Genomic DNA, 23,153 nt, shown 5'->3' on the forward strand with positions numbered 1-23,153 from the left:
TCGATGATCCCAGAGGGCTCTTCCAACCTCATTGATTCTGTGATTCTGTAACCTCTGGGCTCCAGGTTGGGTGATTGGTGCTGAGAGCTGCCGGCTCTCCTGGGATGGCTGCGTGGGCATCAGCAGGTACGGGATTTTTATATATAAATATATAAATATATAAATATATAAATATATAAATATATAAATATATAAATATATAAATATATAAATATATAAATATATATATATAAAAAAAAGTATATAAAATGTGCTGATCTTACACCATGACTGCTCTGCTCTTGACCGATGCTCCCTGGGCAGCTCTGCTCCAGCCCTGGTGCTGTTGGTGATCAGAGGACTGGAGCATCTCTCCGTTTCGGTCCATCCCAGCGCTGCTCACACGCGCGATGGGCGATGGCATCTGGGTGGGAGGCGCAGGGGTGATGCTGCCAGGGCCTCGTGGGCAGTGGATTAAAAGAAACACGCTTTTATGTTAGCACGAAGACAATTTATTTGAGTCCATAAAAGAGCTAATTAGGGATGCAGCAGCTCGCTACCCGTTACCCGCTCGCTCCACCCCAGCAGCGGGGAGATGTGCGCTGGCAAGGCAGCTTGGGAGCCGCCCGCCCTGACGTAAAGGACATTCCAGCCCCGCTGCCAATATGCTGAGCCATGTGGGATTGGCTCCAGAGCCGCTCCAGCGACAGCCCTGTGCTGGCCCTGGGCCCCTTCCCTCCCTCCCCGATCCCTCCGTGCCCTGCGGGGCAGGGACCTTCTCTCTCCCCGTCCCTATCTCACTGTTTGTGCTTGTTGCAGCTTCATCAGCTAATTAAGGACCGGGGCCACGTGCCCGTACTGGGGCCTGTGGGTGCCCTGCAGAGCCTTCTGTCATCCTGATGGGGAAACTGAGGCAGGCTCAGTGCTGGCTGGGGTTTTCCCATGGGAGGATGCCGGCTCTTGGCTGCATCAGAGCGAGCATCCCCCATCCCTGCTGTAACCCCGATCTGTTCACCTGCATCCCGCTCTCTGCTCAGCTTTTGAATTCCCAAATTGCCGTGGCTTTGCGAAGAGAGGAGCGCCCAGTGCCACGGGGACACGTCCCTGGGGGGTGGGTGCCGTTAGGCTGCTGCTGTGCGGCTGCAGCTTTTGCCTTTGGAAATCTTTAATTTTAGATTAATTAGTTACTCGTTCAGGACGCAGCACCCTTTATTTTGGTTCGCATCTTGCCATCGTGAGCGGAGAAATCCTGCACTGGCCGTGCCCTCAGCAGGCACCTCGGCTCGGGGAGGTTGGTGAGAGCGGGATCCAGCCCCATGTTTGGGGTATTCCTGGTGCAGGCTCCTCCTCGGCCGTGGTGCTGCCCGCCGGGCGCTGCCGGGGCCAGGACACGTGCCAGCGGTAGAGCCTAACGCGATATCAAAGTCACTAACGTGATTATGCTTCTATATCATATTAGGGAAAACGAATACTAATTCAATACAGACTCCTAATTCAGTAGAACAGAAAATTGCCAAGAGAACAGAAAGTTGCTGAGCGTTGCTCGAAGGAGGTGCGCTGGCTGCCGGGGGTCCAGACTTCCTCCTCAGCTTAAGATCTGGATTTCCTCCTCCTCCTCCTCCTCCTCATGGCATTTCTGCCTGGGGACATCCCCTCCTTGGCATTTGGATGTGCTCCCAACACGGGTTGCTGCTGTGAACTGGCTGTGGAGTCTCGTGCTCCTTGAAATAGTTCCTGGCACCACGGCTGCTCCCCCCAGCACCGCCACCGGTTTGTGTTGGGGGCTTGGTGAGAGGCAGCTGCTAACGCCGAAACTACATGACAGGCTCTGTGTTTTAATTTGATTTCTTTTTCAAATGATTATTGCTTGTACAAGTTTTCAGGCCACGGTGTTTCCCAGAGCCGTGGGGGAAGTGGGTGGCTTGGCTCTCCATCCTCAGCTGGGGAAGCCTGTCCCGGTGCAGGGGACCCAAAGTTCACTAATTTACTTCTGAATAAGAAATTTTCATTGCAATTTAATGCATCTACTGTGGGTCATCGGCAGAACAGGGTCCTCGGTGCCTGACTCTGCATGTCCCTACGTGCACCTTTGGTCACGATGAACTGTCTGGTTTTGGCAATGCCGGGTATTCACCCAGTTCAACGAGAGCCCTAACTGGGACACACGATGTTTCTGTACTAATACGGTAGGAGAGTCTTATTGTATTAGCAATTTCCCATCAGATCATGTCATATTAGTATTGTATTGTATTAGTATTTGTTTTCACTAATGTGATGTGAAAGTTGCTAATATGATAAGACTCCTGCATTGTATTAGCGAAAACAAATATTAATATGATAGGATGGAAAATAGCTAATAAGAAACGAAGTTGCTAATCTGACTTGATGGATCTCCTAAAGGAATTGGTTGTAGCTTTCCTGTACTTTTCCAGAACCACCTTCAACCTCCTCGGGGGGAGACGGGAAGGCAGCAGCACTGACGTGCGGCGCTGGTGGGTGTTAAAGGGAAAGTAAGAACATCTCTTCTGGGCTTAAATCCAGAGTTTCGCTGGGTAGGGGGGGAAAAAAAAATCCAATGCTCGTGGGAAAGCCTGTGATGCTGGTGCTTGTGTGCCAGGAGCCCTTCCTGAGCATCCTGGGGAAGCTGGTACCTGGAAATCTAGAGTAAATCTGAATTTAGGGGGAGTGGAGCCGTTATTCCAGCGGGCTGGAGGCTGCCCCGAGCTGTGGTTATGGCATGGTCTAATGCTGATGAGATGTAACCAACAGTTTCCTAATTTTTTTTCCCAGCCACCGGAGCAAAATATCAATTTCTGATACGGAGAGCCAGGGTAGGTGAACCAGAGCTAAATAAAACTAAACATTAAACAATTATTGGAATTTAGGTTTATTTAAAAAATCAGCAGGGTTGAGGGAACGAGCTGCCTATTAGCGGGGAAAAAAAAAAAAGCTACTGGGCTTTTTAACAACATGCTGTTTCTTGGCGGAGGCTGGGATTTGGGCTGCGTGCGCGGTGGCAGCCCTGGATGTTATTGATTAAAGATGATGTAGCAGCAGCGCAATTATATCACAGTTTGCGCTCGCCGCGGTGGTACCGCCGGCCTCTCGTTTGTCTGTCGGAGGTGGGTCTGTTTGCCTTGCCCTTCCCGGGTGTCACCCGCCAGCTCCGGTGGGTCGGGTCCCCTGGCGCCGGCGGAGGATGCTCGGGGCGGACGAGGGCTTGGCGTGGGCTTGGTAGTGAAAATATTTTTAATTGCTTCTTTTTGCGTTTCGTGGTGATTCCAGATTCTGTGCTATGAACTGTATCGATGTGAATAATGAGGGAATATTGTGGTTTGGGAGGAATCGAGCTGCCCGGGGCGGAGGGTCTGGTGTTTCCCCAAGGCTGGGCTGGATCCAGACGATGCTCGGGATGCCATAGCGGGTAAAACCACGGGGAAGGGGGTGATTTTAAAGCGTTTCCAGAAAATTCTGTGCAGGTATTAAGAGGCGATGGGAGCGGGCCGCTCATGAGCGAGCGGATAGCTTGCGGGGAGCGTGCATCTTCGAATCAGTCTATAATGCAATCAATTCTGTATATCCCTAGTGAAAGAGCAACATTTATTTAACGTCTTTTATAGAGCAGCTGAGTTTTATCACAAATCACATTCCATTTCTATTCATCGGGGACCCCTTGAAGGCTAAAACGCACTTACTTTCCTCCGAGGAAGTTTACCAATTCTTCAATGAAGCCCCATTTGCTTCCGTATGTAAAATTGACACATTTATTGAATATTAAACATTTGCTGGTTGCTTGTGTGCTTCTTTCGACTTTATCCGCTGCCCTTAAAAGTCGTTAAGGGAAGGATATATTGAAGTCGCAATAAAGGCGTGTTTATGGACGGAAAGGGGATGCTCGAATCCGCCAGAGGGGCTGGTTCATCCCGTTCAGCGGCTCCATCCTCGGAGCTGTCTCTTGGCAATAACCATTTGGCAGCGGGTTTTCTCTGATTATTATAAAGGATTTTCTGTGTGTAAAAGCTGTTCCGTGTCGGGTGCCAGTCGGGGTTGGGGTGGGTTGCAAGGGATACACTTTTCTGACCTGGAGTCCGTCGAGCTAATTAGCAGAAGGTCCAATAAAACAAGTTTTTCTTTTATCGCTGTTACTAAGTGCTGTTGTAAATCAATTAAAATGTATTCTAGTAATTCTATTTTTCCTTGGCCGCTCGGTTTAAAGAAATACCGAGGCATTAACAGTATTTCGTGTATGTTTGTGTGTGCGTTTATGGGAGAATATTGAGCTATTGCTGTTGAGTTCAGTGCTCGGCGATGAGCGCGGGAGCGTGCCATGCCCCGCTTCCTTCCCGCAAGCCACGCGAGTCTCTGCCCATTCGTTTGGAGAAAGGTGCAGGTTTTTTGAAGGTAATAAGGAGGGAATTTTCTTTTCCTTGAAACGTGGATATTCGTGGCAATGGTTGTCCCAAATAATAATTGCTGAAGATGTAGCTGTGTCCTTTGAGTGCGTTCCCAGAGGTGGGTTTTGGGGAATATTAACTCAGGAGGGTGCGAGAGCGATGTGTGACAGTCCAATCAATCAATCAGGTTGGAAGAGCCCTCTGGGCTCATCGAGTCCAACCATTGCCCTGACACCACCATGGCAACTAGACCAGGGCACTAAGTGCCATGTCCAGGCTTTTCTTAAACCCCTCCAGAGATGGTGACTCCACCACCTCCCTGGGCAGCCCCTTCCAATGGCTAATGACCCTTGCTGAGAAGAAATGCTTCCTGATGTCCAACCTGACCCTCCCCTGGCCAAGCTTGAGGCTGTGTCCTCTTGTCCTATTGCTAGTTGCCTGGGAGAAGAGGCCGACTCCCACTCCACTACAACCTCCCTCCAGGTAGTTGTAGACTGCACTAAGGTCACCTCTGAGCCTCCTCCAGGCTAAACACCTCCAGCTCCCTCAGCCGTTCCTTGTAGGTCAGACCCTCCAGACCCTTCACCAGCTTGGTCGCCCTCCTCTGGACTTGCTCCAACACCTCAACATCTTTCTTGAAGCGTGGGGCCCAGAACTGGTCCAGCACTAAATGGACCTTTAGGTCCAATCCCTAAAGACATCATGGCCTCTGTGTGGTGTGAAAAACCTCAGTGGCCGGAGGAGAAAATGTGCCAGAAGCAAAAAAACTGGAGCTTCACACCCTTTCACATTATTTTAAGGAGAAATTAGAAACTCGGGCCAGCTTGCCCTGCTTTATGGATAATTTATCCCAGCCCACTGGCTAATTGAGGACGCATCGTTAGACAGGGAGGTGGCTGCCTGGTGGCATCACTGGCTCTTGAACATCAGCAGAGCACGAATAGCCATTAAATGATGCCTCACGTCTCAAGTACAGACCTACCCGGAGAGATGGATGGGCTGCTAAATCTCATGTGGAGACACACATCCATCCTGCCGTGGGTTAACTCTTCAGCACCACGTGGGATTTATTTTGGCAGCAGGGTGACCCATGCGAGTGACTTTGTGGGGGGGAAATGTCCCCAACCCGCCCTCGCCCTTGACCGTTCTTACGAAGAACGAACGCGTTAAATTAATACTTCGCTGAGCACCAGGATGGGATCAAACTATCAGGGTGGGGTTTTTTTTTTTTGTCTAATGTGGGAAGTTGCCAGCAGGAATAAGGAGCATTAAATTAGAGATTTAGGGGTTGGTTGGTTGTTTTTAAGGATTTAATTTTGTCCCTCCCTCGGAGCAAGGCGCCCCTCGCACGCCGCAGGGATGCAGTTGGCTGCAGGATGGGGCTGGCTCCCGCTTCGCCGTGCTTGCGGCTCCATCTCTGGCTGCTGAATTATAACGCCAGGTTGGAAAATTAAGCTCTCAAGGCTGAGACCCCCCAGATTGTCCCAAAGGGGTGTGCAGAGGAGCCAGCCCATCTTTGCAGCAGAGGCAGATTTTTGGGGTACTTGTCTGTATTAATTTATAAAAGAAGCTGGCATAATAAATGCCACCTAAACAGAGCTCCAGCTGACGTAGCTCATCTTGAGAGTATAATAAAAATAATACACGGCTGCCTCTCGGCAGCTCCTGTCTCGCTGCCGGCCGGGAGGAGAAGCCCCTTTGCTGGGGAGGTGGTGGAGTCACCATCTTTTTTTCTTCTCAGCAAGGGTCATTAGGCATTGGAAGGGGCTGCCCAGGGAGGTGGTGGAGTCACCATCTCTGGAGGGGTTTAAGAAAAGCCTGGCCATGGCACTTAGTGCCCTGGTCTAGTTGCCATGGTGGTGTGAGGGCAATGGTTGGACTCGATGATCCCAGAGGGCTCTTCCAACCTCATTGATTGATTGATTGATTGGATCCCGCTGCCAGCACGACCCTCGTCCCAAGCAAGAAACGCCCAAAAGCGGCTCTGGGCACAAATAACCTTCCCAGTGCACCGAGAGGCTCTTCTTTATGGGTGAGGGAAAGTGCTTAAAATGCTTAGAGGGAATAAACAGCTTTTAATGAAGTTACATTGCCACATAATGGGTATCATAAAATTGCCTTCATAGTACCGGGTCCCAGGATGGCTTTTATTATCGACTGAGCAGGAATCCTGTCTGTAAAGCTCCGGCAGCTGCAGAGAGGAGAATGCAAAGTCTTCTTAAATTACCTGATTGAAATAACGGGCAAAATATTCTGCTTTGCTGCTTTGTTGAAGGCAAAGCTGCCTTTGGGGTGGTCTGTCAGACCTGGTTTGCAGCTTCTGAAGAACACAGGAGTTTCATTGCAGCAAAACAGATGTTCATCTTGTTTCTCTATCGGCTGTTTGATGAGAAATTTATTGCTCTTCTGCTGGGCTGGAGCTCCTCTGCTGCGGAGTCTATTAGGCAGCCCCGGAGCTGGCGGGGAGCCAGGGAAGCAGCGTTTTGATGAAACCCATGAAAAAGCCTCAGCTTGGAAGGCGCCAGTAATAATGCATCGGCTAGACTCTTCGGATCGGGCGATTGATTGCCCGTGATTTGATTTATTGATCAATACCCTCAAATTTGGCGTCTGAGAAGCTGAACTAATCTTTAACTGCTGTGAACATCTCTGCCTGGTGGAGAATTAGAGCTGATAAGGAATGTATGAAAGGAATCTGAGCTTATCTTAATCACCCAGTGCCCCGGCGCTGCCTGCGCCGGGCGGGAGTGGATGTGTGCAGAACACAATCACCAGGCAGAACAGAGCAGATCTATAAATTGATGGAATTCAAAGCCTCCAGCATCGATTACCATTATAACAAACAGTGGCGCGCTGAATGTCTGATTATTTTTAGACAAAGATTCTGTGCTCTCAGCAGCAATTTTGCTGATGCTGTCACTGTGTCAGATGTCTGTTGTTGATTGCAATTAGATGCGATACAAAAAAAAAAAATAAAAAAAATTTAAAACTATCTCTGCCTGTAGTTTTATTTCCACTTATTAAATCTCCTCCTTTGTTTGCCTCCTCCTAATGTCTGCAGCTGGATGAAATATTGCATTACCAGAAGAGATCTCTTATATGCAGTTGGGTATAATCACTTTACAGATCATTGGATTATATCTGATATGGTTCAGATAATCCTGGGGAAATGTGGGACATTTACTCTGCCTTGCTTAAACGCGCCCTGCTTTAGGGTTTTCAATGCGAATCCACGTAACATTTGGGTTTCTGAAGCAGGTCTGGACCCTCTCGATGATCTAATGCTATTAAAACACTAATCAATTCCCCGTGACGTCAGCCCGCTTCCCTGCCGGTGCCGAGCCTTAGGTCCAACGCGGCTTTATCCTGTCCTTTTTAAACGGCTTTTGGGGCTGCCACGGCATCAGCTTTCGTGGTTGAAGGAGCGACTATCGCGGGGCGCGGTTGGGACCGGTCGGTGCCGCGGGAATGGCTCTGCCATGGGGATGCGGCTGGCAAAGGACAGTTTTGGAGATGGCTTTTACCGATGGGGAAAGCGCTTTGGGAACACTCCCCAAAGCCTAAATCCATGCTGGGGACTGCGGGTCCATGCAGGGATGCAAAGGGTGGGGGTCCCTGGGGAGCCCCATTGCACGGTGCTGGGCTGTCTCTCTGCACCCCACGGTGATGCTGGTGTAAGATATTTGGGGAATTTCACGTTTTTATTTCAACCCGAGGGGGAAGGCGTGTGCTTGGCCACGTGGCGAAGCAATGGCCGTGGCCCTGGCCCTGACCTGGCCACCGGGGGAGCGGGAGGGCACCTCTTGAACGTGACCTCATCTTGCGCAGACACGCGCGGCTCCGGGGCTTGATGGAAAAATGCACCGCGGCGGAGGAGTTATGTGCTGCTGGCAGCTGGTGTTTTCTTTCTTTGGGAAATCTAATATATTGATTAGCTTTCTTCAGAACAGCATCAATAAAGCGGATAATGGCATGGCTGGTGCCTGCGGCGTCTCCTCCCCTGGTCTGAGCCCCCCTGGAGCCGGGAAGGACCTCGGCCCCTCCATGTCCCCCCCGGCTGCTCCTCCGTTTCCTGGCAGCCCTGGGCCCTGCTCTGCAGGGGGGTTGTCCTGAGCAGCCTTTCTCCTCCTCCTCCTCCCATCCCGTGCCTCCACGGTACAGCTGCCACCAACGGCTTTGGCTCAACTGGCTCCAGCATGGAGGCACTTGGCCAAACCCTGGCAAATATCTCCAGTGCCCAGCTATGCCGTGGGGCACGTCCACGATGTGCCACTGTCCTGGTCATCCCTGTCCCCGGGCAGCAAATGTCACCAGCAGAGCCACCATCGCCCGAGGTGGTGGCACCGGTGGTGGCAGACTGGCACCATGCTGGCGGGGGCTCATTGCCCCCCGCGTGGAGCCGAGGGCCCTTCCAGGAGCATGTGGATGCTCTGCCCATGCCGTCGCAGTCCCCGTCGCGGCACAGCCCCTCCTGGCTGCAGCCTGACCCGTGGTCACCGCTGGGGCAGGTGGCAGGAGATATGTTTTCCATCAAAGTGTCTAAGAGATTTTAGTGGGTGGTTTATTGTTGGTTTTGTGGTTGTTTTTTTTTGTAAGCTGATTGATTGCAATAATGAATGGAGCCCAGAAATCGGCTCGAGGCCACCACTGGGTTTAAAGTCCTGCTTGGCTTCGAACCCTCTCAACTATCGCAGCTTTAATGTATAAAACATGCAAAAAGCAAGCGGAATCTTACTTAGGGCTCTCCCAAACGCAGCTCTGCCCTCGGATGCGGTGTCTGCAGGAGCGGGTGCCTCGTGCTTGTCAAGAGCTGTGTTATTTACTGATGGATTATGTATTTGTGGTTCGCTGGAGAGCGAATCCATCCGGGGGGATGGCCCGTTCCATGGGTGAAGGCAGCACCATCCAGGACTGATCCAACTCACGGATGCTTTTATTTTCCTTTCAAGTCCAGTCCATGATAAAAGGGCTGGAGGAGCATCCTGATCCCCTCGCCACCCCAGGATGGGGGTGACTGGGCTGCATCCCACCAGCCACGAGCCAGGAAGGGTTTTCTCTGCTTCCCAAGCATCTTGCTATGAGCTCATTTCAGAGAGAGAGAGATTTTCAGGGCAAATTGACAGCTGATGACTATGGGAAGATGTTTTCAAAAGGAGAAACAATTTACAATAATTAGAAATTTATAAAATGTCTTTAAACATGGTGGTAATAGGGATAAGAAAACAGTTGCTGCAATGTAATCAGTTATTAGCAGCTGATCATTTATCTCGATGGATAGTTGCTGCTGGTACATGAGACGCGTAATAAAAGGACTCTTGATTAACTAATTTGAATATCTTTTGAGAACAAATTCTGAGTTCTCTTTTTTCTCCATTGTAACGGATCCGTACATCTGCGAGATAAACACTGAATGAATATGGTAATGAACGTGATGCTGGAAGCGCAGCCCTCGAACGCTGCTGCCGCCGTCCCAGCCCTGGCCTTGGGAAGCCGCTGGAATGGATGGGATGAAGAAGGGGCTGGGAGGAGAGGAGGCTGCGGGATGCAGGACAAACGTGGCGGGGGGCATGGATGAGGTTCAACAAGAACAAGTGCTGGGTCTTAGACTTGGGCCACAACAGCCCCATGCAGCGCTACAGGCTGGGGGAAGAGTGGTTAGAAAGAGCCCTGGGGGTGCTGATCGACAGCCGGCTGAACATGAGCCAGCAGTGTGCCCAGGTGGCCAAGAAGGCTAATGGCATCCTGGCCTCTATTAGGAATAGTGTAGCCAGCCGGTCTGGGGAAGGGATCGTCCCTCTGTACTGGGCACTGGTGAGGCTGCACCTTGAATCCTGTGTCCAGTTGTGGGCCCCGCACTTCAAGAAAGATGTTGAGGTGTTGGAGTGAGTCCAGAGGAGGGCGACCAAGCTGGGGAAGGGTCTGGAGGGTCTGACCTCCGAGGAACGGCTGAGGGAGCTGGGGGTGTTTAGCCTGGAGAAGAGGAGGCTCAGAGGTGACCTTAGTGCAGTCTACAACTACCTGAAGGGAGGTTGTAGTGGAGTGGGAGTCGGCCTCTTCTCCCGGGCAACCAGCAATAGGACAAGAGGACACAGGCTCAAGCTTGGCCAGGGGAGGGTCAGGTTGGACATTAGGAAGCATTTCTTCTCAGCAAGGGTCATTAGCCATTGGAAGGGGCTGCCCAGGGAGGTGGTGGAGTCCCCATCTCTGGAGGGGTTTAAGACAAGACTGGCCATGGCACTTAGTGCCCTGGTCTAGTTGCCATGGTGGTGTCAGGGCAATGGCTGGGACTCGATGATCCCAGAGGGCTCTTCCAACCTGGTTGATTGATTAAATCCTCAAAGATTTAAATGCGGGGAGCAGGGCCAGGCTCCCCCCCCCTTAGCCCCTCGTTGGCCTCCGCTAAGGAGCAGAATGGCAAAACCCCGGGGCGGTGGAGCTGCCTGCGAGCAGCCAATGCTACTCATGAGATGGCATCCCGTGATAGATGGGTTCTTTAAACCTTTTCCTGTCTCTCCGGGAACAGAAATCTGATGCGTGCCTCAAATCTCTGCCCTCTGCGCGATCCCATTACGGCTCTTTTGATAACGTGCTATAAACCCCGATTCCATTTTAGATGCCAAGACCTCACGGCTCAGCATCTGTGCTGCGGGACTACGGGCCACTGGTGGCCCTGGGACAGGCCCTGGGGTGACTGGTGGCAGCAGCAGGACTGAGCCCCGCTCCCTCTTGGCCCCCATGCCCGCTGGCTTTGTACCCACGTGTGCTGGTGGGGCCGGAGCAGCCGCGAAAGCATCACAAACTTGTATTCCTCCTCCAGGCAAAGGGAGGAGGCGGCTGCTGGGTGGGATCAGCGAGGTCTGGTCCCAGCCCCGGCTGGTTTCCCCGGCAGCTCCCTGCCAGTCGTGCCGGCCATGCGTGACCTCACCAGCGGCTCGGGAGCGGTTCCTGCTGCCTGCGGGTTATTCATCGTCCTCAGCCGCTAATGGACTCCATTCAAACCCTTCTCCCTCGTTGCCCCCCTCCCAAAGGTTGTGATTCACGTCGTGGCTGAAAGCAGATTCTTTTTGGCAGCAAGAGCCCCAGATATTTTGTATTTATGCATCATTTTCTTCCTGGGATCCGAATTTTCCCCTTCTCTCCTCTCCCCCTTCTTCTTTCGGCTCCATACCTGGTCAGATCACCCGCCGTGGCTCCGTCTCCATCACCCACCATCCCCTCCCCGCGTGCCCAGTGATGCTGCTGAGGGACGGGGGGCTTCCGCGGGGACAGGGAGGTGATGCTCAGAGGTGTTGGTGCTGCCTCTCCTCGGTTGTATTCACTGCGGCGAGGAGCAAAGTCCACGTGGCTGTGGGTGCAGTTTACAGGTGATTAAACTCAGCTTGGTGAGGATTTAAACGTTAATATTGATGCTAAAGTTTTTAATAAAATATAGGTAGTGAGAGAGGTATCGATTCCTACAGGCTTTTTATTTTTCCTTTTTTCCCTTTTTTTGTTGTCAAGGGGAAGGGTTGATGTATTGGTGAGCGTGAAATCAGGGTGCCCTGTGCTGGCACGGGGGTCTGCAGATGAGGACAGATACGATCCCAGAAGGACAAGGTGGGGAAAACTGTATTTGGGATTGATCCGTGTGACGAGGCCGTCCCTGACACCCGCTCCTGGGCACCCTCTGCTTAGGGCAGCAGCTGCCTCTTGGGAATGGTGCCGAGCCTCCGAGGTTTCCGTGTCCGCTTCTACGTCCCACGTGTCGCTCTCCATCGCGGTGGGGTCAAGGCACAGCCCCTCGGACCACGCCGTCGTCCCTGTGTCTGGGCTGCGCCGACGGCACCGCTCCCGTTCCCCACGTAGCCCCGGTGGGTCCGGGCTGGGGGTGCCCAGGACCCCCCCTCTCACCGTGCCACTGCGGGCACCAAACCCCCTTTGGTCCCATACGGCGCCAAGGCCGTTACAAAGATGCTGACAGCCGTTTTTCACTCCCTGCTTCTCTGTATACACACAGGACTCGGGTTTATCTGCTTTCTCGCCAATATTTTTTTTATATAACAGTGAAATATTTATATTGTCCAATAAAAGGCAGTAAGCTTTGCAATCTCGCCCAAATTCATTTGAGACCGGCAGCTTCGTTGTATGAATTTTACACCCCGTGGTGACCCCTGGTGATTGGCTCCATAGGTCTGCAGTGGCGCGGGTTTACATGGTAGGGGGTGATGGATGACCGGGGTCACCCCGTCGAGCAGGGGACGGCGGTGGCCGCCCTGCGATGTGGCTGCTCCTGTCCCACCGCAGTGTTTGGGTGATGCCGGTGGGAAGGGGAGGAAGGACCCGGTCCCCCCAAGATTTGGGCTTGAATCCCCCCAGCGCCAGGGTGCAAGGCTGGCTCCATGGTCCTGGTCCTGAGGCTTTGGTGGAACGTGAGGATGGAGCAAAGCGCAGGTCCTGCTGTTGGGATGAGCTGCCAAGCCCGGCAGTGGCAGCTCCTTCCCTTGCAAACCCAGTTTGCCCCAAAAAGTGCCCGTTTTGGGCACCCATCAGCTGGGCAGGGATTCTGGGGGCTGGGATGTGCATCACCAGCTGCTTGGCTGCAGCCGAGCCCCACGCAGGCACCTCCCGACCTCGGCCCCCAATTTATCAAAAAGCAATTAATAACCTCCCCCCTCGCTCAGGCTTTGTGGTTTCCATCTCCTCCCGCCGACGGCAGGGTGGTAATTAGGGTCTGTCTAATGAGGTTTTCACGGTCTCTCGCCATACCTCCCCATCAGACAAAGGCTTTGCCATGCTTTATGGTGCCAGCGTAGATTTTTTCCAGCTGTTTTCACTGGGATACAAACCGGACAGGGACCGGGACATCCCCCGGTGGGATTTACCGGGAGCACCCGAGAGGTCGCTTCGCATCACGTCAACCCCATCTTTTTTTTTTTTTTGATTTTCTTTCCTCACATTCCACTAAAATTAAAAAGCCATCTATATCTTAAAAACCTTATTTATGAACACTTAAGCGTAAGTAAGTCATCGTTGGCCGGCTTCCCTCCCCGCTGATGGATGGAAGCTGGCACCGGGGTGGACCGGGAGGGAAATCTGGCGATACAATATGCTGCGCTTGACTATTTTGACACGCGGAGTGCGATGTTTTTTTTACAGTTACTGATGAGCTTATGGCACTGCTCCTTTTGGAGGAGCGAGGAGGCGGCTGGGGCTGCGAATATTGATTAGCGAGCTCCTGATTATCTCGACAACCCTCTCGCCTCGCCTTTTCTTTTGCGGGGAACACAGAATTTCTTCAATTATTCATACAAACCCCCTCGTCGATATCGCCATCGCGCCGTGGCTGCGCAAAACCAGGCCGGGGGAATTATATTCCTGCAAGCTTAAAAACTCAACGCTCCTAAACCACCTTTATTTTATTTTTTCTTTTTTTTTTTCCCCTCCTTTTGTTTTTGTTTTGTTCCAGAAGGAGCTTAATTCTGTTGCTTCGGCGCTGGCAAAGCGCCTGGTCTCTTTTAATTGGACTCAGTTGGGAATTTTAAGGAATTTAAGGAAAATGTACCTGAGGTGCAGGAGATTTGCTGTTGGAGAATTAACTCAGTGGGATGGAGGGTTTCCCTCCCCGGCAACTAGATTTTTAAGAACTGTAGATGTAAGTGACTAACAAGAAGGGCAGCTAATTAGCCATAAAGACAAATTGTTGCCCCAGACCTTGGGGTATGGGGATCTCTCTGGTAGCTCCTTTGGATGGGCAGAGATGGGTCCCTGTGGGGGGACAGGGGCTTTGCGGGGGGATGCAGTATTCTCCTGGACGCTCCATCCTCCTGGACGCTTCATCCTCCTGGACGCTCCATCCTCCTGGATGCGTCCCGGCAGCGTGGGAGGAAACTTTGCGTTTCGAGGCGTTTATAAAAAGCAAACATCGAGCGTTGGGTGCCGAGATGCTGGCACCCAGCTCGCAGCCCAGATGGGGCGGGGAGATGTGTTGGTTTTCAAAAAAAAAAAATGAAAATAAGATGAGAAGGGAAAAAAAAAGAGCAACTCTAAGATAGGTTTGCTCGGGGCTGTGTGGGGAGGAGTGTCTTCCGCCTGCCTGCGTGGGTGGGAGGAAGAAGTGGCAGCGTTATAGGGGAATGCTCGGAGGAGAGGTGGGCAGGGGAGCGGGCAGGACGTGCCCTCGCCCCTCATGGTCCCGGCTGTGATCCTGGCCCCTTCCCACCCCATCGGCTCTTGGGTGGCTGAAATGGGAAGGGGAGAGCCCTGGGAGGGACAGACTAGACCCGGCTTGGTATATCCAAGGCGCAGGGTCACTGTCCCCAACCCCTGAAGGGTTTCTGTAGCTGATCAAATCCATCTGCTTTGCCTCCCTGGCCGGTGCTGGGTGGTCCTTGTGCCTCGCGTGGGCAGGGGTACAGGCAGGGCGGGCAGGGCTCTGCTGCAGGACACCAGGGATGGTGGCCCTGCCTGGAGAGCTTCCAGGCAGGGGAAGGAGCTGTCACTGCCGGGAGGTGCCGTGGAGTGGCCAGGAGGTACCGTGGAGTGGCCAGGAGATGCCACGATGTGACCAGGAGGTGCCACGATGTGACCAGGAGGTGCCGTGGTGTGGCCAGGAGATGCCACAATGTGACCAGGAGGTGCTGTGGAGTGGCCAGGAAATGCCACGATGTGACCAGGAGGTGCCACGATGTGACCAGGAGGTGCCGTAGTGTGGCCAGGAGGTGCCACGTAGTGACCAGGAAGTGCCGTGGTGTGGCCAGGAGATGCCACGATATGACCAGGAGGTGCTGTGGTGTGGCTGGGAAATGTCCCAACGTGGCCAGGATGCACCAGAGAAAGTTGCAATGGGCGATCTGAGGAGGAGCTGAGCACCAGGGTGGGACGACGTGGTCCCAGCCCACCACATTGCTGCAGAAGGCACCTCACGTCACCCTCCACCCTGACCCCAGTGCCCCCCAGCCCCATGCCCCTACCACATCCCTGGGGGCTCCGCAGATCACAGAATCACAGAATCAATCAGGTTGGAAGAGCCCTCTGGGATCATCGAGTCCAGCCATTGCCCTGACACCACCATGGCAACTAGACCAGGGCACTAAGTGCCATGGCCAGTCTTGTCTTAAACCCCTCCAGAGATGGTGACTCCACCATCTCCCTGGGCAGCCCCTTCCAATGGCTAATGACCCTTGCTGAGAAGAAATGCTTCCTGATGTCCAACCTGACCCTCCCCTGGCAAAGCCTGAGGCTGTGTCCTCTTGTCCTATCGCTAGCTGCCTGGGACAAGAGGCCTTGGCTTTGGTCTCCAATGCCGGTGAGATGCGTTGCACTTCAGGACACCTCTTTCTCCCCGGCTTTTTAATGCTCTCTCTTCGGGAGCTGCTTTCTCTGCTCCTCTAATGTGCTTCGATGGAAACCCCTGGAGAGCTGCCGGCACTCGGAGCTTGCCAGCAGCGACACATTAGGATCTGTCATCTGCTGAGCATTACCTGATTTTTAAATCTGTCTCTTTGGAGCTACGGAACTGCATAAGAAAATATGAAAGTAAACAATAAGTGGATTTACACAAATGCGACTGATTTCCATATTTTTCATCACTTCATTTTATTACTGGGTTTACTGATGCGCTCGTTTATTTATAGGGCAATCCAGTATTGATTCATTCCGATGCACTATGCATAAACACATAAAAGAGAGTGATAACAATAGGAATACATTTTCAGTCTTTTAAATACTGCATTTTTTCCGATAGTCTTCATTAGATCCGCTACGAGAATATGAGCGATGTCCTTCGGGAAGCCCCAGCCCGTCCCTCCGCCCGAGTGGCTCTGGATTTATGGGGGTGGAAGGGAGACCAGGATGCGATTCCCAGCTCGGTGGCAGCTGCCCCTTTCCCTCCCAACAGGGTGTGTTTTTTTTCCCACGGGAGGTTTTGGGGGATTTTATCCCAAAAGGTGGATTCTGCTCCCTTGAGGTCGCGTTTCTGGGCTGCTTCGGTGCCGGGCAGCACAGGAGGGACACCGGAGTGCTGCTGCCTCTCTTGGGGCGAGGCTCGTGGGAGCCCTGGGCACTCTTTTTTCCCCTCTTTTTTCCCCTCTTTTTTCCCCTCTTTTTTCCCCTCTTTTTTCCCCTCTTTTTTCCCCTCTTTTTTCCCCTCTTTTTTCCCCTCTTTTTTCCCCTCTTTTTTCCCCTCTTTTTTCCCCTCTTTTTTCCCCTCTTTTTTCGCCTCTTTTTTCGCCTCTTTTTTCCCCTCTTTTTTCGCCTCTTCTTTCCCCTCTTCTTTCCCCTCTTCTTTCCCCTCTTCTTTCCCCTCTTCTTTCCCCTCTTCTTTCCCCTCTTCTTTCCCCTCTTCTTTCCCCTCTTCTTTCCCCTCTTCTTTCCCCTCTTCTTTCCCCTCTTCTTTCCCCTCTTCTTTCCCCTCTTCTTTCCCCTCTTCTTTGCTTCTTTCTTCGCCTCTTCTTCGCCTCTTCTTCGCCTCTTCTTCGCCTCTTCTTCGCCCTCTTCTTTCCCCTCTTCTCCCCTCTTCTCCCCTCTTCTCCCCTCTTCTCCCCTCTTCTCCCCTCTTCTCCCCTCTTCTCCCCTCTTCTCCCCTCTTCTCCCCTCTTCTCCCCTCTTCTCCCCTCTGTTCCCCTCTTTTTCCTCTTCCCCCCTCTTTTTTCCCCTTTTCCTCTCTCTTTTCCTCTTTTCCCCTCTTTTTCAATTTTAACATACCCTTCTTTACCACCTTTTCCCCCCCCAAATCACACTTCTCAGCACTCTCCATGAATATTAACCGGGGAGAGCAGAGTGCTCCATCACCGGTGTCGTGGGAAGGGGCCCGTGGAGGCGCGGTGACGAGGGGTGAGCGTTCCCCCTCTGCTCCTCCTTGTAAATGGGAAGGGAAAAAAACCCCAATATTTTTCAATATTACCCTGGGTGGGGGCGGACGGGCCTTTGGGGCCGTTTCTCTCTGCCATTCCCAAATCCATCCCATACACATTCAGGCTCCTATATCCTTCCTATATAATTTTTCCCTCCAGGAAGGACGAGCGGGGCCAGGAGGATAAATTGTACCCCCAGAAAATAAACCTGGCTTTTATTTCCCCCCCTCAATTAGCTAAAGGGCAGTTTTTTCTCTCTTCATGATGGCAGTTGAATGGCAACAGCTTGAGACGGGCAAAGTTTGAATATCCTTGCGACGGAGAAAAGAGCAAAGCGAAAGCCCTGCTAATTACAAAAGTTGCTTTATGAAAGATAATTCAAAGCAATAATTTAGCAAACATAATCAAGTAGCGCAGATGGGGATTTTGATGAATAGTTTGCAACATGCAATTAGCAGCTCTTGCAGTTACATATCATTAACCCTCAGAGCACAAAAATTATTTTCTCATTATTAGATGAAAAGGTAAAATTAAGCTGACTAGACAGTAAAGGAACAAACTACAATTAATTACCTTCATTTATTACAGTCATTATTTTAAACTTATATTTTTTTTACTCTGATAGATAGATGAAAACATCTAAATTAAAAGTTTTGTTCTGCTAAATGGGAGGTGAAACTTGGTGATGCTGGGGGTGTGCTCGCGTGCGGGGACCAGCGTGGCTCCATCCCGGACCCGGGGACCCGTGGGAACCCCCTTGTCACCCCGTGGGAACCCCCTTGTCACCCCGCTGCGTCTGTGCCAGGGGTGCAGAGCCCCGCGCATCCCTGCCCAGCTCCTCCGCCGACCTGGACCGCTGCCGCCAGCCACCCAGGGGATTTTAAATAATTTTGGAGGAAAATAATTTTATGGGAAAATAATTTTGCAGGAAAATAATTACGCAGAAAAATAATTTTACAGGAAAATAATTTTGCAGGAAAATTTACAGGAAAATAATTTTTCAGGAAAATAATTTTACAGGGGAATAATTTTGTGGGCTTGCAAGAAATCCAGCCCCGCTGGGCATTAACCCACCTGAGTGGCATCTTCTGATGCCGACGGCTGGGAATCAACCTGCTCCTTTGAGCCGCGCTGGGTTTGATGCTGAAGCCTTTTTTCCGGTGTGTGTGTGCGCCGGTAGCAGATGGTTTGGAGTTGCCAACTGTCAGCAAATGCACTAAAAAAATAAATTAAGGAGAAAAAAAAAAAGGAAAAAAAAAAAGGGAAAAAAACCAACTAAACCAGCCAGTGGGGGGGAAAAAAAATGTATTAAATTATGTTGGTGAGGATGGTAAAATAACTTGAAATATTTTGTGAGTGGAGGCTGTGGCTCAGCTGGGGATGGGCTGGCAGGGGCTGAGCCCCAAAATCCTGCGGTGCGGAGAAAGGGAAGAGCGTGGGCACCTTCTCCCAGAGCCCGTGGGAAAAGAGGGGGATAAAAAAAAAACAACCTACTGAGCTGAATGTTGTGTGACTCTGCTCTGAGGAACTTCGCCAGAGCGTCATTGAACTTGTCAGGAAGTATTACAACAAAATTAAGAACCAGCAGCGATTTTCTTGCGTTTGGGATCCTGTGCTTTATAAAGTAAATTATTAATACGTTTTTTTTCTCCGTTAAGCAGTTATTTGCAGCAGTCTTGGTATATTTCTCATTAGAAATAACATCATCTGAAGAACTTATATCGATTCGTGTTTTTTTTTTTTTAATCTCCGAATCACGAACGTGAACAACATATTTCTATGACGTTCCCTTTAACTAGAATTCTCAGGCTTTATTTTTATGTTATTGATCTTTTTTGACGTGAATTGCTTTTTGGGCTTGTGAAAACAGCGTGAGCTGCTCCTGCCTTCGGAGGAGCGGGCTGGGGGCTGCGGCGGCGGAGGGGGTGGGGAGGGGGTGGGTGTGGGGTTTTGGGTGGGTGTGGGGTTTTGGGTGTGTGATGGGTTTTTGGGTGTGTGATGGGTTTTTGGGTGTGAGATGGGTGTGTGGGTGTGTGATGGGTGCGCGATGGGTCCGTGGGTGTGCGATGGGTGCGCGATGGGTCCGTGGGTGTGCGATGGGTCCGTGGGTGTGTGATGGGTGTGCGATGGGTCCGTGGGTGTGTGATGGGTGTGCAATGGGTTTGTGTGGGTGTGCGATGGGTGTGTGGGTGTGTGATGGGTGTGGGTGTGTGATGGATGTGTGGGGGCGTGATGGGTGTGATGGGGGTGTGGGGGTGTGATGGGTGTGCGATGGGTCTGTGGGTGCGCGATGGGTCCGTGGGTGCGTGATGGGTGTGTGATGGGTGTGTGATGGGTGTGTGATGGGTGTGCGATGGGTGTGCGATGGGTTTGTGTGGGTGTGCGATGGGTGTGGGTATGCGATGGGTGTGGGTGTGCGATGGGTGTGTGGGTGTGTGATGGTCCATGGGTGTGCGATGGGTGTGTGATGGGTGTGCGATGGGTGTGTGTGGGTGTGCACCATGGGTTTGTGTGGGTGTACAGTGGGTTTGTGGGTGTGCAATGGGGGTGTAGGTGTGAGATGATGGGTGTGTAGGTGTGTGATGGGTATGCAATGGGTGTGTGAGTGTGCGATGGGTTTGTGGGTGTGCGATGGGTGTGTGGGTGTGCGATGGGTGTGGGTGTGCGATGGGTTTTTGGGTGTGTGATGGGTCTGTGGGTGCATGATGGGTGTGTGGGTGTCTGCGGTGGGTTTGTGTGGGGGTGTGATGGATCTGTGCGTGTGTGCGATGGGGCTGTGGGTGCGCAACGGATCTGTGCACGTGTGTGATGGGTTTAAGGAGCCAGCGGGACGTGGGGCACTGGGAAGGCAGCGAAGGACCCCAGCACAAGGCGCGTGGCCGGTGCCACGCGGAGGGTCCAGCACCCATCACCCAGAGCCCTCCCAGGGGACAGCGGCTCCCTCCCAGCCTCTCCCCCCTCGCCCCTCCGCAGCCCTCCCGCTCTCCCCGACTTCTTTACACATCAGCAAAAAAAAAAAGCGAGGAAAATAGCGAAGGCTTGCATGAATTTTTTCATAATTTTCTTCAACATTTGGGGTCTCTGCTGCCGCTTTCTCCCCTGACAGCTGTTCCTCTCCGCTGAAAAAAGAGCTCATTTGTGGTTTACTGCCACCAGTATTTAGATGGAAATAACCCACTACTTATCCTGCACTTGATCTCGTGGATATAAGAATAAACCGAGCGCCGGTGCGATGCAAATCCCGCGCCTTCGGAGGGGAGATGCTCAGACGGTCGGTCCTCGCCGCCGTGCCGGGAGGAGGGCTGGCTGCGCCGGGGAGGGAGGTTTACCCTTTTGTCAGTCAATTATAATAATATTTCTGCTTCCAAATGTTTAAAAAGTTGGCTTCGGAAGGTATAATCATGGCACAGAGGCCAGCCTGACAATAGTAATTAATTAGGCTATTACGCATTCTACAGTGATAATTGCTTTGCTGGAAAGTCACCAGCCATGAAAAGGACCCGGCGCGTAAATGTAATTCATCACGCGGCGGCAAGGCCGGGCCTCACCTTGGGCCCGTGCGCGCGGAGGGGGAGGGAGGGAGGGAAATTAATAGGACGTCGATATGTAACACGGAGACGGAGCTCGCCGAGGGCTCTGCGGGCGGCGGCGGGTTTGCTGTGGCCGATGGGCGTCGCGGGGATGGGGGGAGCGGGGATGCCGCCGTCCCGACGCTGTTGAGCTGGGCCTGCTTGCGGGGACGTTCAGCTCCCCCATTTTTAACCATTTTCTCCTCTTTTTATCATAGAATCACAGACTGGTTTGGGTTGGAAGGGACCTTAAAGATCATCCAGTTCCACCCCCCTGCCACAGGCAGGGACACCTTCCACCAGACCTGGTTGCTCCCAGCCCCATCCAACCTGGCCTTGAACACTGCCAGGGAGGGGGCAGCCACAGCTTCTCTGGGCAGCCTGGGCCAGGGTCTCACCACCCTCACACCAAAGAATTTCTTCCTAATATCTCATCTAAATCTCCCCTCTTTCAGTTCAAAACCATTCCCCCTCATCCTGTCACTCCATGCCCTTGTAAAAAGTCCTTCTCCAGCTTTCCTGTAGCCCCTTCAAGTACTGGAAGGTGCTAGAAGGTCTCCCCGGAGTCTTTTCTTCTCCAGGCTGACCAGCCCCAGCTCTCTCAGCCTGTCTCCAGAGCAGAGGGGCTCCAGCCCCCTGAGCATCTTCGTGGCCTCCTCTGGACTCGCTCCAACAGCTCCGTGTCCTTCTGATGTTGGGGCCCCCAGAGCTGGACGCAGCACTGCAGGGGGGTCTCACGAGAGCGGAGCAGAGGGGCAGAATCCCCTCCCTCGACCTGCTGGCCACGCTGCTGGGGATGCAGCCCAGGACACGGTTGGCCTTCAGCTGAAACAGCCCGATTCAGAGGTCTGGGCCAGCTCCTCCCCGCTGGCACAGGTTGGGGGGCAGGCCCGGGTGATGGAGAGGAGATGGAGAACACATTAGGGCCAGCTCTTTGCTCTGCACACTTTGGTTGACACCGTCTCAGGGCAGATGAGGCTCTTTAGAGCAGCTTCAGGTCCAGGCGTCCCCGTCACCCTGGGAGTGCTGCTCGCCGCCTGCTTGCTTCCTCCCCCATCTCTTCCCCACTTTATTATTATTATTTTAAAGCACCCTGAAGCCAAGCTTTTTTGCAGAGCGCTGAAGAAAAGCCCCCAAATTCCTCCTCGGCTGGAAGCACGGCGCCGAGAAAGTAGGTTTGTGTACGAGACGCTATAAAAAGCCCAGCTTATACAATTTTAACAATAGAAAAATGATCTTTGTGCTCCAGTGCCTGCGAGCTTGGAAGGAGAGGGCGGTTTGCTCAGGTGGCTGCTGGATTACAAATGAGCGGTTTGCTTTGGGGTTGAATGCCAAGCGACCGCAGTCCGGGCTGGCGGGACGACCTGGGAGCTCTGCCAGCGCGGAGGAGGGAGAAGATGCTCCGGCACGGGAGATGCCGCCGGGCTGGGGTGTGAAGTTTGGGCTTTGGTTGGTAATTAGTCCGTCGGTGCCTTCAGAGTGGTTTAACCGAGTGGTCTGCTGTGTCCAGTTGTGGGCCCCGCACTTCAAGAAAGATGTTGAGGTGTTGGAGCGAGTCCAGAGGAAGGCGACCAAGCTGGGGAAGGGTTTGGAGGGTCTGACCTACGAGGAACGTCTGAGGGAGCTGGGGGTGTTTAGCCTGGAGAAGAGGAGGCTCAGAGGTGACCTTAGTGCAGTCTACAACTACCTGGAGGGAGGTTGTAGCAGAGTGGGAGTCGGCCTCTTCTCCCAGGCAACCAGCGATAGGACAAGAGGACACAGCCTCAAGCTTTGCCAGGGGAGGGTCAGGTTGGACATTAGGAAGCATTTCTTCTCAGCAAGGGTCATTAGCCATTGGAAGGGGCTGCCCAGGGAGGTGGTGGAGTCACCATCTCTGGAGGGGTTTAAGAAAAGCCTGGACATGGCACTTAGTGCCCTGGTGTAGTTGCCATGGTGGTGTGAGGGCAATGGTTGGACTCGATGATCCCAGAGGGCTCTTCCAGCCTGAGTGATTCTGTGATTCTGTGACATGTTTGGTTATTAGCGACGCAGCGCGCCGTCTCCCCGCCACCCAGCCAGCGTGTCACCGGCACCGCAGCACCCCAGGGGGACGGGGCGTGATGTCCTGGGCCTGGAGCATCGCTCCTGCCCCAGGCATCGCCCCGGCCGTGCCGTACTGGGGAGGGGGTGGCCAGGGAGGGCTGTGTGCCGGCTCCAGCCCAACACCGGGCAGGCTGCTTTATTTCTTATTTAAGCGCCAACATTAAATTATAATTTTCATTTACTCAGAGCGCATCAATGATTTAGGGCGACGTGACGCGGCAGCGGCACGAGGGGTTTAGCCAAAGGCAACGAGCGGCTGCGCGGGGTGCGGAGCGGGCACAGAGCCGTGCTGGGGGGAC

The 23,153-nt window shown here is 52.7% G+C and overlaps 1 protein-coding gene across 1 annotated transcript in view; it reads left to right on the top strand.

Moving 5' to 3' along the window:
* The window catches only part of CUX2 (cut like homeobox 2), a 70,415-nt gene that overhangs the window by 29,631 nt on the left and 17,631 nt on the right, over positions 1–23,153 (top strand).

The sequence above is a fragment of the Nyctibius grandis genome, chromosome 14 (genome assembly GCF_013368605.1).
Source record: "Nyctibius grandis isolate bNycGra1 chromosome 14, bNycGra1.pri, whole genome shotgun sequence".
Lineage (NCBI taxonomy): Eukaryota > Metazoa > Chordata > Aves > Nyctibiiformes > Nyctibiidae > Nyctibius > Nyctibius grandis.